The following is a 13,776-nucleotide window of genomic DNA, read 5'->3' on the forward strand; positions in this document are numbered from 1 at the left end:
TTCCATATTTTGTTTGGGATGATGGTTACATAAGTGTATTCATATTACATAGCTGTCCACCTTTTGGATTAGATCTCAAAGTATTAACCAAAGTTATTTTACATTTTTTCTATGATAGTTTTAACTTCTGGGGCATCTGCAGATATTATTCTTTGGACTACTTTCTCTTCTTGTCACCTGGCTCTCTTGGATTGTCTTATGATTTTTGACTGAATGCTGAATATTTGGTACAGAAGATTCAAAATTAAGATAAATATTATTTTAATAGGCACACCTTTTCTGTTGGCAGGTTATTATTAGTAAGGGATGTTGATCAATCTAGTCAGTAGTTAAACAAGGTTTGTTTTTTTTCGTTGATAGAATTAATTTCAGAGTATGATCTGGCTTCAGTTATTTTTAGTGAGTGACTGTTACTACTCTATGGATTTTGTAGCCATTGGGTGTGGATACATTTTTCTCAGTGTTCTTGTTTGATCTGCAATTTTTGTCAATCGATGTATGTTTGCTCTAGGGGTGACATTCTCACTTTATGTTCTGCCGGTATCCCAGCAGATTGCTGTTGCTTGCTATTCAGTTTTGGACTTATGGTGAGGTCAAGGAGGTACTTGGTTCTCCTGGTCCAGCCTCTGTCTTAGACAGACCCTAAACCTTAGGATTAGACCTTTCTCAGCACACCTTTATCTCCCTACTTGGGACAGTAAAATGCTATCTGGTATCTTTAGGAGGATTGGCCATAAGACAGTTTCTTCACCTTTCCCAGTGGTATCAAGTCTTCCCTTTGAAGTACTGCAGAGCATTGGGTCTGTAAGTATTTTCTCTTCAGTGCCAAGCGGCAGATAGCTTTGCTTCTGCTAAAACAGGGGAACTTAGGTTCCTGGTTTACTACCCCTACCCCAGCACCTTAAGGATTTTGCTCTGTATGAAGATAGTGTCCAAGGAGAGAGCTTGGTTTCATGCCTATGAAACACCATGAGAATGGGGATGGGGACTGTTTCTGGTTCCTTGTCCTGTCCTCACTATTTCTCACAGTGCAGTCTGGCTGAATGGTTTCAATAATTGGTTAAAAATTTAGCTAGTATTTTTACCCACTTTAATGGTAGCCAACTCCTCATTCTGGGCTCTGTCAAAAGAAAGCTCATGTGTCCCTAATGTACTCAAAAGGGGCTTGTCACTCATTGAAATTTATTTCCCCTTGTTGACTTATGAACTCAGCTTTCTGATAGGCTCATGACATTCTGGAATTTCAAGGATTATCAGTTTTCTATCACTGTTAAGATAAGAGTGATGTTTTCTTGCAGTCTTAAATAATTTTAGAGAAAGTAAAAGACTTCAGTTTTATTCAAACTGTAAAAACTTATTGATCTGTACAATTATGATTTAGTAAATTTTCTGTATATGTTATATTTCAATTAAACTGTTTACCAAGAAAAGTTACACTGCTTAACATATAACCCCTATTCTAAACATCACAGCCCTTATATTTTGCTAAAAAAATAATTTGAAATGCATTCCTTCAGTGTATCTCCTTTTCACCTCAAAATATCAAGGTATATTTGTCCCCTCTCTCTTTTATCCCATTTCAAAACATAAATACTCATCCTAGGGGCCAAAAGTTTATATATATAATTCATACTTGCAGATGTTCCTTCAATAACATTTCCTTTCCTTTTATTCAATCATTCAGTTCAGTCATCAAACAAATATTAGTAACCACATACATAATATAACTTCAGACACCAGGGATTAAAAAAAGTCTTCTCCAGCAGAGAGCTCAAAATTTACTTGCTGGAAAGGAGAAAAGAGAAAGAGAGGGCATTTGCATAACTGCATTGCGACAAGATAACTTACACAATGTAGAGAAAGCCAAGATACCATAGAAGCAACACAGTAGCTGACCAGTTTTGGAAAGGAGAATTGGAAGACTTAATAGAAGAGGCCATCATCTTGGTACTGATGGTTGTGATCACACACCAGGAAGAGGAGACCCTTGTCTTTCTGTGCTGCTATATCAATATTCTCATGGTATGAATGAATATCTGAATTCTGGGAATGAGAAGTAGTCCCAAGCAGTTAGGGCAGACTGTATATTGAGCACTGGCTAGAGATAAGTTTAGAAAGACTTCTTTAGATATTATTAAATACTTTATACACCCTACAATGGAAATTTAATTTCATCTTCCAGGTACTGTGGATATAGCAACTACATTATTACATGTATATATATATTTTTTCATTTTTGCAATGAAGAAAAAAACAGAAAGTCACTCACCATAAAACTTCAAATACTATATTTAAATAGTATGTATATATTTAAATAGCATTATGTAATATCTTCTCATTTTTCACCATTATAATTAATGACACAATAATGTAATAATAATATTGACAATATCTGTTGGAGAAATTAAAATGAAATGGATTTGTTCAGTCATAAGTTAAGTATGTCTTCAAGATTTTTGAATTTTTTGTCAAGTTACCTTCTAGAAATGCTTCATCATTTGTATTACCACTAGTGAGACATGAAAATGCCAGTATCCTCCAGCACAGTTTGTTACAATAATTTTTAACTTTTTAAGACTAAAATAGTCTATGACTGTTTTCTTTTCCATTTTTGATTTCCAGAATGATTGAATAATTTTGCACACACATTTCTTTTGTTAGCTGTTGCAATATCATATATTTCTCTCCTATGTGTGTGTATAGAATGTATATTATTTTTCTACCTTTTCATAAACATTTTAAGAAAACTTTGTATATCAAAGTTAGAAATTTTTAAGCTCCATATATGAAGCTAACATTTGCAATTTGTAATCTGCTCTTTAAATTCAATTTATTTTTGGAGTTTTTGAAATAACAAAAGTTTTTAAATATAATATATTCAAATTCTTAGAGTTTTAAATTTTATTTTCTTAGAAATAACTTGCATATCAAATATTTACACAGTACTCATGTCATCTCTGTTTTTATGCAAGTTTTCACATTTAATTTTCTATCTTATAACATCTTTTTATCCATTTATTAGAAATATTGAAAGCTTAAATTCTACCTTTGATTGTCCTTTGGTGCAACAGTAAGCATTTATATATAGTTTTTTCCTGAACATTTGTAATCACTTTTGGTAAATAAAAGTGGAATTTCTAGGTCACGGGTGCTATATTGTGTTTTAGTAGACAATGACAAATCATTTTCCAAACAACTGCATAAATTTACACTCTCTGGGTAATTATATTTATGGTTGCTTTTCAAGTTTTAAAAACTTATGTAAATACAATGGCAAATAATAGTAATCATCTTGGAATATGTATAACAACATTTTAGCTGACATTATGACTTTCCTTAGCAGTACCCCATACTCTTGAAATTACACTTAGACTTAATTATTGCAGTCAGTTTTTGAGAGTCCAATGAGCCAGTTCAACTTTTTTATTAAAATTGTAAGAGAAACATTCAATACACTGACCTCTCTAGGATTATGTGTGTCATCCTGTTCCTAGAGTCAGTCTATCCATATATTGTTTCTTCTGCCATCCTCTGCCACTTCTCTACATGCAAGTTCATCTTATCTCCAATACTCTTGCTTACTGCCTGCCATTTCCTAATTGTTGCTCTCCAGCAATCCCTATTATTCTACTTGCTCCTTTGAAATTCTTTGAATTCTTTCTCCACTGTGAAATGCCTACATAAGCATTACTTTCACAAAGTACTCTGTACCACCTTGTTCTTCTGTCTTATGTTAAACTTCGTTCTCTTTATGAATACCTTCTCCCTTGTTAAACTTTCAAATAAATACTGCTCATTCTTGTAAACAGCGTGATCCTAGAGTCAAGTTAAATATTTGCTGCTTTTCTATTCAGTCTTTCAAATGACTACTGTTCTATTCTTATTCAAAAGTCATGCTATCTCATTCTTCCTCTTTCTGAACTCATAATTTCTGTCATCTCGGAATCCCACCATCTTTTCTGGTCCCCTTTATTTCACGTTATTTCCTGTTCAACCAGAGAATTACCTATATTTCCTCTGTTTTGCTGTCACTTTTACAAACAACAGTACCATCATTATTTTTTCCTTCTGAAACACAGATACAATAAATCTTGAGTTTGGATTAACTGAAATACCTGGTTTCTTCACTGCTATACTCTAACTTCTGAGAAGCTCCATGAAAAATTACATAAATCAAAAGTTTCAGACTATCAAAATTTCTGATCTGTAAACTCAGTATAGGGTGATGTTCCTTTTACGTATTCAGGACAAATTCATTCCTTTACACTATCAGCATCTTCAGTGTCTTCTTACTTTTTTTTAACCAACAAGCCAATGAGTGCCCTTTGCACACAATTAAAAGAGAAAACTGAGACTATTAACATTAATTCACCTATATTTCTGTTTCATAACTGCCAACTGATTTACAGTCACTGATTGCTCCATTATCTGGCTCTTGGCAGATAATTTCATATAAATTTCATGTGAGCTCTTGATTCATTAGCTTGCATTCTCCCACTTTTTTTTCTGCTTGCAGTATATTACAGGAAAAGACCTCTAAAATTAGCAAACTCTGATCTTATATAGGGCTACTGATGGCCTGCTCAAAAAACCTCCCCTCAAGAGAAATATGTAGATAGAGGAGAGAGAGAAAAAAGGACATTATCTTTACTATGAAATGTAAGCAAATGCTTCCAGGGAGAGGGGCAGGCATCTCTAGATTTATTATCCTAGAAAAATGCAAATATACTTCAGGGAAGGGAAGGAAATGTCTTTATCCTTATGACCCTGGACCAGGGAGGGACATACGTCTTAAACATTACTACCCTGGAATTTTCCCTACACAAGCATTCTTAACTGTAGGTGCCTTGCTCGGAGGACCTGGACCAAGAAGAATGTGAGATAAGCATGGAAAATCATATCTCAACAAGAGTCATATTTTTCAATCCTTAGGCAAATATTCTTTAATTGTCACTCTTCTTCATAACATTTTCCTATATAAACAATTTAAAATTTATGGAGTAATTTCAATTTAAAATTTCCTTAGAGTTTCCTTAGATGTCATACGTAAAGCAGTCTTACCCACTGCTATGTAATAAGCTCTCTCATTTTCATTTGATAATATGGTTTCACTTGTTTATTTACTTATTCATTTATATATTTTAACTTTATAATGCTTATTTTATCTGAAATTAATTTTGGTGTTAAGTTGATATTACAAATGGCTAATTGATTGTGTCTCTACATTTATTTGAATATTCTATCATTTTCTCACTAGTTGAAATTCTACAAGTCTGATAAAATAATGGAGCACACAAAAATAGACACACACATACATATTTCTGGCAGATTGTAAAGTTTATTTTCTACTTCACTAATCCATCTGACTATCCTTTGGAATGACTTTACCTTTTACTATATTTTAATATTTGGTAGTGTTTAAATTGATTTTGTTTAAATATTGAAAAGATAGATGCTATTTATATGAAGTGTTTATATTTATGCATGTCATACCAAAAAGAGAGATTTCATAAATGGAATATGATCCTTGAAAAGTCAGTAAGATTTGGATCCAGAGCACAGGTTGAAGGATTAGTTTTATTAGACATAGTATGCCCTTTCTTTTTTAAATTTTTATTTATTTATGTATTTATTTTTGGCTGCGTTGGGTCTTCGTTGCTGCGTGTGGACTTCCTCTAGTTGCGGCGAGAGGGGACTACTCTTTGTTGAGGTGCACGGGCTTCTCATTGTGGTGGCTTCTCTTGTTGCAGAGCAAGGGCTCTAGGCCCGCAGCCTTCAGTAGTTGTGGCGCACGGGCTTAGTTGCTCCGCGGCATGCGGGATCTTCCCGGACCAGGGCTCAAACCCGTGTCCCCTGCATTGGCAGGCGGATTCTTAATCAATGCGACACTGGGGAAGTCCCGCCCTTTTCCCATTAATAACTAAAAAAGAATAAAAGTAGGCAAAGGTGCTAAGTTTTCAGTTTGTTGTTTGGATTTTGAAGAATGTTTTTGCTGATGGATTCTGCATTATGTAAGGTTGCTATTTTTACAAGTACTGATCAACTCGATTTTCCCCACTCTTCTGAATTCTGGATGATTTCTAAAGCCTTCCAGTAAATTATTTTTATGCAATGTCACTTTTGATCGTTATTGTATTTTTATTGCTGATTTAGTTCTATAATGACATTTAAATTTTCATTAACTCTTTAAAAATTTTAAATTGTTGTGTAAAATAATTATATTACTTACTTTTGCCTACCTGAGATCCCACTTCAATTTTCCTCTAGGAAACTACCCTTATTTCATTGCTTATAGTTTTAACTTGAGGATCAAATAATGCTCCCCATTTTTTTCAGCCTAAAGCAATCAATGTCTCTTATAGGAATTTGACTTTGGTTAGAAGAACACAATGAAGAAATAATCCATTAATTACAACATCCCAGGAACTACACTAGTTTCTATTATTTCTGAGACAGAATTCTTTAGTTTTTTTCTTTCATTGTGTGAGCTGCCCTATAGATTTATTGAATTTCTTTTATTGTATACATGTTACCCAATGACAATTGGTATTGTCTGCAATCACTATATAGAGAACAATATAGAATGGATAAACCCAAATGATGGGAACAAGTTTTAATTTGTTCTTGAGCTGAGATGGGACAAAATACAGTGGCAATCTCATTGATTTTCTGGGATGTGAAAGTAACAATCCATGGTAGCTAATTAAATCATCCCCTATAGAACTCTGCCTACTATAGGGAAAAGCTTTGTGTGATTGAATAGACAGACTTCGACTGATTTGAAGAAATGAAGAATTATGTAATCATGGGGGAAAATTGTATGCTGATTAAATAAGAGAACAGAATAATCAGATCTGTAAATTCTCACTCTAATCACAGAAACTTTATCATTGTGATAAAAGAATATTACACTTCTTGTAGTTACAGGATTGAAGTCATGGAAAGGAAAAGTGATTGCTAGATTTTTGATTTGATGAATTAGATCATCAATTGAATTAAAATTCCTTTTAGCATTTGGACATGAAAGTTAAAGAAATCCAAATAATTATAATGAAAATATATGTGCAGATTCAGGAAGTACAATAATGAATTCATATCAAAGATTTGATTGAGTAGCCTGAACTCATGAATTCATTTCCAAGTAATTCCTATCCAACTATTTTTTTTAATGCTAGAGTAGAAAAAATATACATATTTTTAAATGTTTGAAACACATCAAAGTCTTACTGTTATCATGGTGTGGTGGCTGTAATTACATGTTGGCAGGACAGCAGACAGGTGTTTCCCATGAGTCACTTCCCACGTTACCCCATCACACACGTAAGCACTTTTTAACTTGGTTGTGTTCTCCATTTGACTATGAGCTCCTTGGGTGGGGAAGGGAGAATTGTACCCACCTCCTACCAAGAGTACCTAGTTTACACATAGGAGCACTCAGTAAATATTTATTGAATGACTGAAGAGTTGCTTAGCTGAAAACCTCAAGAAAGAGGCACATGCCAGGGCACACAGAGACAGGGCACAAAGATGTCACAGGAAATTTAAGATGATCCAGAAGCTTCTCCCCAGGGCAAGTCTTTCACAGGTTGTCTTTTTGGATTGTTCACCTGCTAGAAATCATGATGTCAGTAGGTCATTTGTCATCAGGAACAGTGGGATAAATAATAGTATCCTCCTGTGCTTCCAACTTTGCTTTTATGAGCATCCTTACAATGTGCCTTGGGCTGGGCAGGAGTACGGCAGAGAAAAATATAAAATTGCCATTCAGTGGCATCTCAACATCTGCTAGTACATAATCATATTTCTTTTATTTTTAAGAACTAAATTCAGCGAACCACTAGTGGAAGGAAGAGAGTGTTGATTTAACTCCTTCCTCTGATTTTCCTCTTTTGGGTTTGTGTTCTGTCCTGTTGATTTGCTGTAGTAATAGTTTGTAGGACAAGGGACAATAGCTGTCTGTATCTTCTTCCCACCTGTTGGTAGTAGTTACACCTCTGCATAATACTGATGACCTGTCAGTTTCATCTGTGCTACTGACATACAAACGCTGGCAATATAGTGGGGAATGCATTTGCTGGGTTTTGTGGGAACTCTTCAAACACTCCTTGCCCATGCAGACACCTGGTGTGAGGGATGAAGGCAAGCTACTTCTTTGCCATCCAAAGCAACCCCAGACTATGATCCACCTCATGCAACAGGCTCTTAGCTGCAGTGCTTTTCCCCTCGTGCATGAAATTTTTCTATGTCAAATGGCAAAAATATTCCTTGTTTCCATACATAAATGTTTCTACTTTACTCTCTATAAGTTCTGCTGTTTATATGGCCTAGAGATATTCAGATAAGGGACAAATTATAAACTGTAAATTAGGAGGAGGGTAGAAGAGGGAAGGAAAAGATTCTGATTCCCTGGCAAGATACTTTGCTCTTTATATAAACAAGGGAATGAGTGAAGATGGTGGGCAGGCATTCAGTTTCTCCTGGAATGCCACTGATTGCAAATCCTCCTCTGGGTTTGCTTACAGTCTTTCAAATTAGAAAGTGAGGCATATCCTGCTTTTCATATTTTAGCTGTGAGCTAACTACATACTTGTTTTGTATTACCCTTTAACAAGAAAATTTGGGAGGGTTACAAATTAAGAAAAACAACTCTATGTCTCAAGTTTTTTTTAACACAAGTAAACACTTCCACCACCAAATTGCAAAAGTAAACAGAATCTGAATCACCATAGTCTAAAGTAAAATGTAGAGTTAAAATGAAGAAGAATGAGTTTTCACTCATAAAAAGTAGCATAAAATTATTAATGTATTTTAACATCTTGAGGACACTTTTTGATAATGATTTTGAGAATATTGACTAAAGAAACCAAACATGTTAGATTAGACTGAATTTACCTGTATAGGTACATTTACTAGAAATCCTGTGGTTCTTTATTTATTTTAATTAAAGTAGATTTACAATATTATGTTAGCTTCAGGTGTACAAAATAGTGATTCAATATTTTTATAAATTTACTATATTATATTATAAAATAAATAACTTTATATTATAAAGTTATTATAAAATATTGGCTTTTCCCCCATGCTGTAAAATATATCCTAGTACCTTATTTATTTTATGCATATTATTTATTACCTTTTACTCCTTTACCCTATCTTCCCCTTCCCCCCATCGCTCTCATTACTGGTAACCATTTGTTTGTTCTCCAGATCTGTGAGTCTGTTTCTGTTTTATTATATATATTCATTTATTTTTAGATTCCACTTATATGTGATAACATAGAGTATTTGTCTTTCTCTATTTGACATTTCACAAAGCGTAATACTCTCCAAGTCCATCCATGTTGTTGCAAATGGCAGAATTTCATTCATTTATTGGCTGAGTAATATTCCATTGTGTGTGTTTGTGTGTGTGTGTGTGTGTGTGTACACATATATGTGATATATATAATCAAATTTTCTTTCTCCATTCATCTGTTGATGGGCATTTAGGTTGTGTTCATATCTTGGCTGTCGTAAATAATGCTTCAATGAACATAGTGGTACATGTATATTTTTGAATTAGTATTTTCATTCTCTTCAGAGATGTGCCCAGAGTGGAATTACTGGATTATATGGTAGTTCTATTTTTAGTTTTTGGGGGAATTCCATACTGTATTTCATAATGGCTGCACCAATCTACATTCCCATCAACAGTGCACAAGGGCTCTCTTTTCTCCACATCCTCACCAACATTTGTTATTTGTGGTCTTTTTGATGGTAGCCATTCTGAGTGGTGTGAGTTTTGTAGTTTTGATTTGCATTTCCCTGATGATACATGATGTTGAGCAGGTTTTCATGTGCCTGTTGCCCAACTGTATGTCTTCTTTGGAAAAATGTCTATTCAGGTCATCTGTCCACTTTTAATAGAGTTGTTTGTTTTATTGATATTGAGTTGTATGAGCTGTTTATAAATTTTGAATATTAACCCCTTATCAGTCATATCATTTGCAAATATTTTCTCCCATTCAGTAGGTTGTCTTTTCATTTCCCCAGTGGTTTCCTTTGCTGTGCAAAAGCTTTTAAGTTTAATTAGGTCTCATTTGTTTATTTTTGCTTTTGTTTCATCTGCCTGATATGACAGTGCCAAAAAAATTTTGCTATAGCTTATGTAAAAGAGTGTTCTGTCTATATTTTCTTCTAGGAGTTTTAAGGTTTCCAGTCTTACATTTAGGTCTTAAATCCATTTTTGAGTTTTTGTATTTAGAGTGAGAAAATGTTCCAATTTCATTCTTTTACAGGTAGCTCTCCAGTTTTCCCAGCACCATTTATGGAGACAGTCCTTTCCCCATTATATATTTTGGTTTCTTTGTCAATTAGGTTAATTGACCATATATGTGTGGGTTTATTTCTGGGTGCTCTATTTTGTTCCACTGATCTATGTGTCTGTTTTTGTGCCAGTACCATACTGCTTTGATTACCATAGCTTTGTAGCATAGTCAAGGCATGTGGTACCTCAAGCTTTGTTCAGTTTTCTCAAGACTGCTTTGACTATTTTGTGTTTCCATATACATATTAGAACTCTTTGTTTTAGCTCTGTGAAAAACATCATGGGTGTATTGATAAGGATTGCATCAAATCTGTAGACTGTTTTGGGTAGTATGGGCATTTCTAACAATATTAATTCTTCTAATCCATGAACATGGAATTTCTCTCCATTTCTTTGTATCATCTTCAATTTTCTTCATCAGTGTTTTATAGTTTTCATAGTATAGGTCTTTTACCTCCTTAGTTAAGTTTATTCCTAGGTACTTTATTCTTTTTGATGGGATTTTAAACAAGATTGTTTTCTTGCTTTCTCTTTCTGATAATTCACTATTAGTATATAGAAAAACAACAGATTTCTATATATTAATATTGTGTCCTCCACATTTACTGAATTCATTTATTTGTTATAATAGTATTTTGATGGAGACTTCAGGGTTTTTCGTATATAGTATCATGTGATCTGCAAATAGTAACAGCTGTACTTCTTTCTTTTCAATCTGGATGTTTCTGTGTGTGTGTATGTGTGTGTGTGTGTGTGTGTGTGTGTGTGTGTGTGTGTGTGTGCTTGATTTCTGTCTAGGTCTTCTCTTACTATGTTAAATAGAAATGGTGAGAGTGGTCATCTTTTTATTTTTCCTGATTCTAGAGGAAAAGCTTTTAGCTTTTCAACATAGAGTATGATATTAGCTGTGGGTTTGTAATAAATGGTCTTTATCATGTTGAGATATGTTCCCTATATATCCTCTATGATGAGAGTTTTTATCATGAATTGATGTTGAGTTTTGTCAAATGTTTTCTGTGCATCTACTGAGATGATCATGTGGTTTTTGTCTTTCCTTTTGTTAATGTGGTGTATCACATTTATTGATTTGCAATTATTGAACCATCTTTATGTCCCTGGAATAAATCACAATTGATCATGGGTATGATCCTTTTTATATATTGTTGAATTGGATTTGCTAATATTTTGTTGAGGAATTATGCATCTATATTTGTCAGAGATCTTGGTCTATAATTTTCTTTCATTGTAGTGTCTTTGCCTGGTTTTGGTATCAGGGTAATGGTGGCCTTGTAGAATGTATTTGGGAGTATTCCCTTCTTTTCAATTATTTGGAATCATTTGAGAAAGATGGGTATTTATATGTCTGGTAGAATTCTCCTGTGAAGCTGTCTGGTCCTGGACTTTTGTTTTCTGGGAGTTTTTCAATTACTCATTCAACTTCACTACTAGTGATTGGTCTGCTCAGATTATCTTTTTCTTCTTGATTCAGCTTTAGAAGATTATATGTTTCTAAGAATTTATCCATTTCTTCTAGGTTTTCCAATTTACTGGCCTATAACTCTTCATAGTATTATCTTATGAGTTTTTGTATCTTTGTGTTATTGGTTGTAATTTTTTTCTCTTTCATTTCTATTTTGTTTATTTGTGTCCTCTCTCTTTTTTTCTTGATAGCCTGGCTTATCAATTTTATTTATCTTGCCAAAAAATCAACCATTGACTTCATTGATCTTTTCTATTGATATTTTTGTCTCTATTTTATTTATTTCCCCTGTGATCTTTATTATTTCCTTACCCTTGCTGACTTTGGGCTTTGTTTGTTCTTCTTTTTCTAATTCTTTTAGATGGTGTGTTACATTATCTATTTGAGATTTTTCAATTTTCTTGAGGTAGGTCTTTATTGCTATAATCTTCCCTCTTAGAACTTCTTTTACTGCGTCCCTTAGAGATTTTGTTTTTATTCATTTGTCTCAAGATATTTTCTAAGTTCCTGTTTGATTTCATCATTTACCAATTGAGTATTTAGTAGCATGTTTTTTAGTCTCCACATGTTTGTGCTTTTCCTATTTTTCTTCCTGTAGTTGATTTCTAGTTTCACACCATTGTGGCTGGAAAAAATGCTTGATATAATTTCTATCCTCTTAAATTTATTGAGACTTGTTTTATGGCTTAGCATGTGACCTATCCTGGAGAATGTCCCATGTGCACTTGAAAATAATATGTATTCTGCTGTTTTTAGATAGAATGTCCTGTAGATATTTATGAAGTCCAGGTGGTGTAGTGTGTCACTTAAGGTCACTGTTGCCTTATTGATTTTCTGTCTGGATGATGTGTCCATTGAAGTGGGGTATTAAAGTTTCCTACTATTATTGTATTATTGTCAATTTCTCTTTATGTTTGTTAATATTTGCTTTATGTATTTAGGTGGTCCTATATTAGATGCTCATAAGTTAACCTATAGAGGTTGTAGTATCTTCCTGTATTGATACCTTTATCATTATTTAATGTTTTTCTTTGTTTTCTTGTTATAGGTTTTGTTTTAAAGTCTACTTCATATGATACAAGTATTGCTACACTAACTTTCTTTTTGTTTCCGTTTGCATGAAATATTTTTCCATTCCCTTACATTCAGTTTGTGTGTGTCTTTAGCTCTGAAGTGAGTACCTTGTAGGCAGCATACAATTTTTTTTTTATCCAATCAGCCACCTTATGTCTTTTCATTGGATTATTTAATTTAAAGTGATTACTGATATGTATGTACTCATTGCCATTTTGTTATTTTTTTTCTGGTTGTTTTTGTAATTCTTCTTTGTTCTTTTCTTCTTTTTTTAATGTCTTCCTTTGTGGTTTGATTATTTTCTTATTTTTAATTCTTGTTAAAATTCTCACTGTGTTCATTTATTCTTTTCCCAAGTTCAGGTAATGTTCTTATTACTAATGCTTTGAACTCTGCATCTGGTAAATTCTTTATCTCTGTTTCTTTCAGGGATATTTTCAGAGTTTTTGTTGCTCTTTCATCTGAAACAAATTCCTGTTTCCTTTCATTTTGTTTAACTTTCTCTGTTTCTATGAAATTAGGTGAAACAGCTAACTACCCCAGCCTTGAAGGTGTGTCCTTGCATGGGAGCATCGCTATGCAATCTTCATGTGCCCATTGGCTTTGGTGGGAGAGCTAGATCTGAAGTAGTGAGCATGGGTCACACCTTTCCCTGGGATGTGCTAGCAGCTATCACCTTGGTGGGAGGTGGGGCTGAAGAGAGACTAGAGCCAGAACCAGGTGTGAACAGGGGCTTCTCTTCTGCTCAATCTCTGTCAGTGCCTTATCAGGGGTGGGGTTGGGGCTCAAGGTGCTGGAGCAGAAATCCTGAGGGTTAGGCCACAGCTTGTTACACTCCCTCTAAGTGCATGCTCTCCCTCTGGCAATGGCATCTGCACCCTAGTGGACAGCCAGACTGGAACAAGAGGGGCTAGAG

The sequence above is a fragment of the Lagenorhynchus albirostris genome, chromosome 12, assembly GCF_949774975.1.
Source record: "Lagenorhynchus albirostris chromosome 12, mLagAlb1.1, whole genome shotgun sequence".
In the NCBI taxonomy this organism is placed as follows: Eukaryota; Metazoa; Chordata; class Mammalia; order Artiodactyla; family Delphinidae; genus Lagenorhynchus; species Lagenorhynchus albirostris.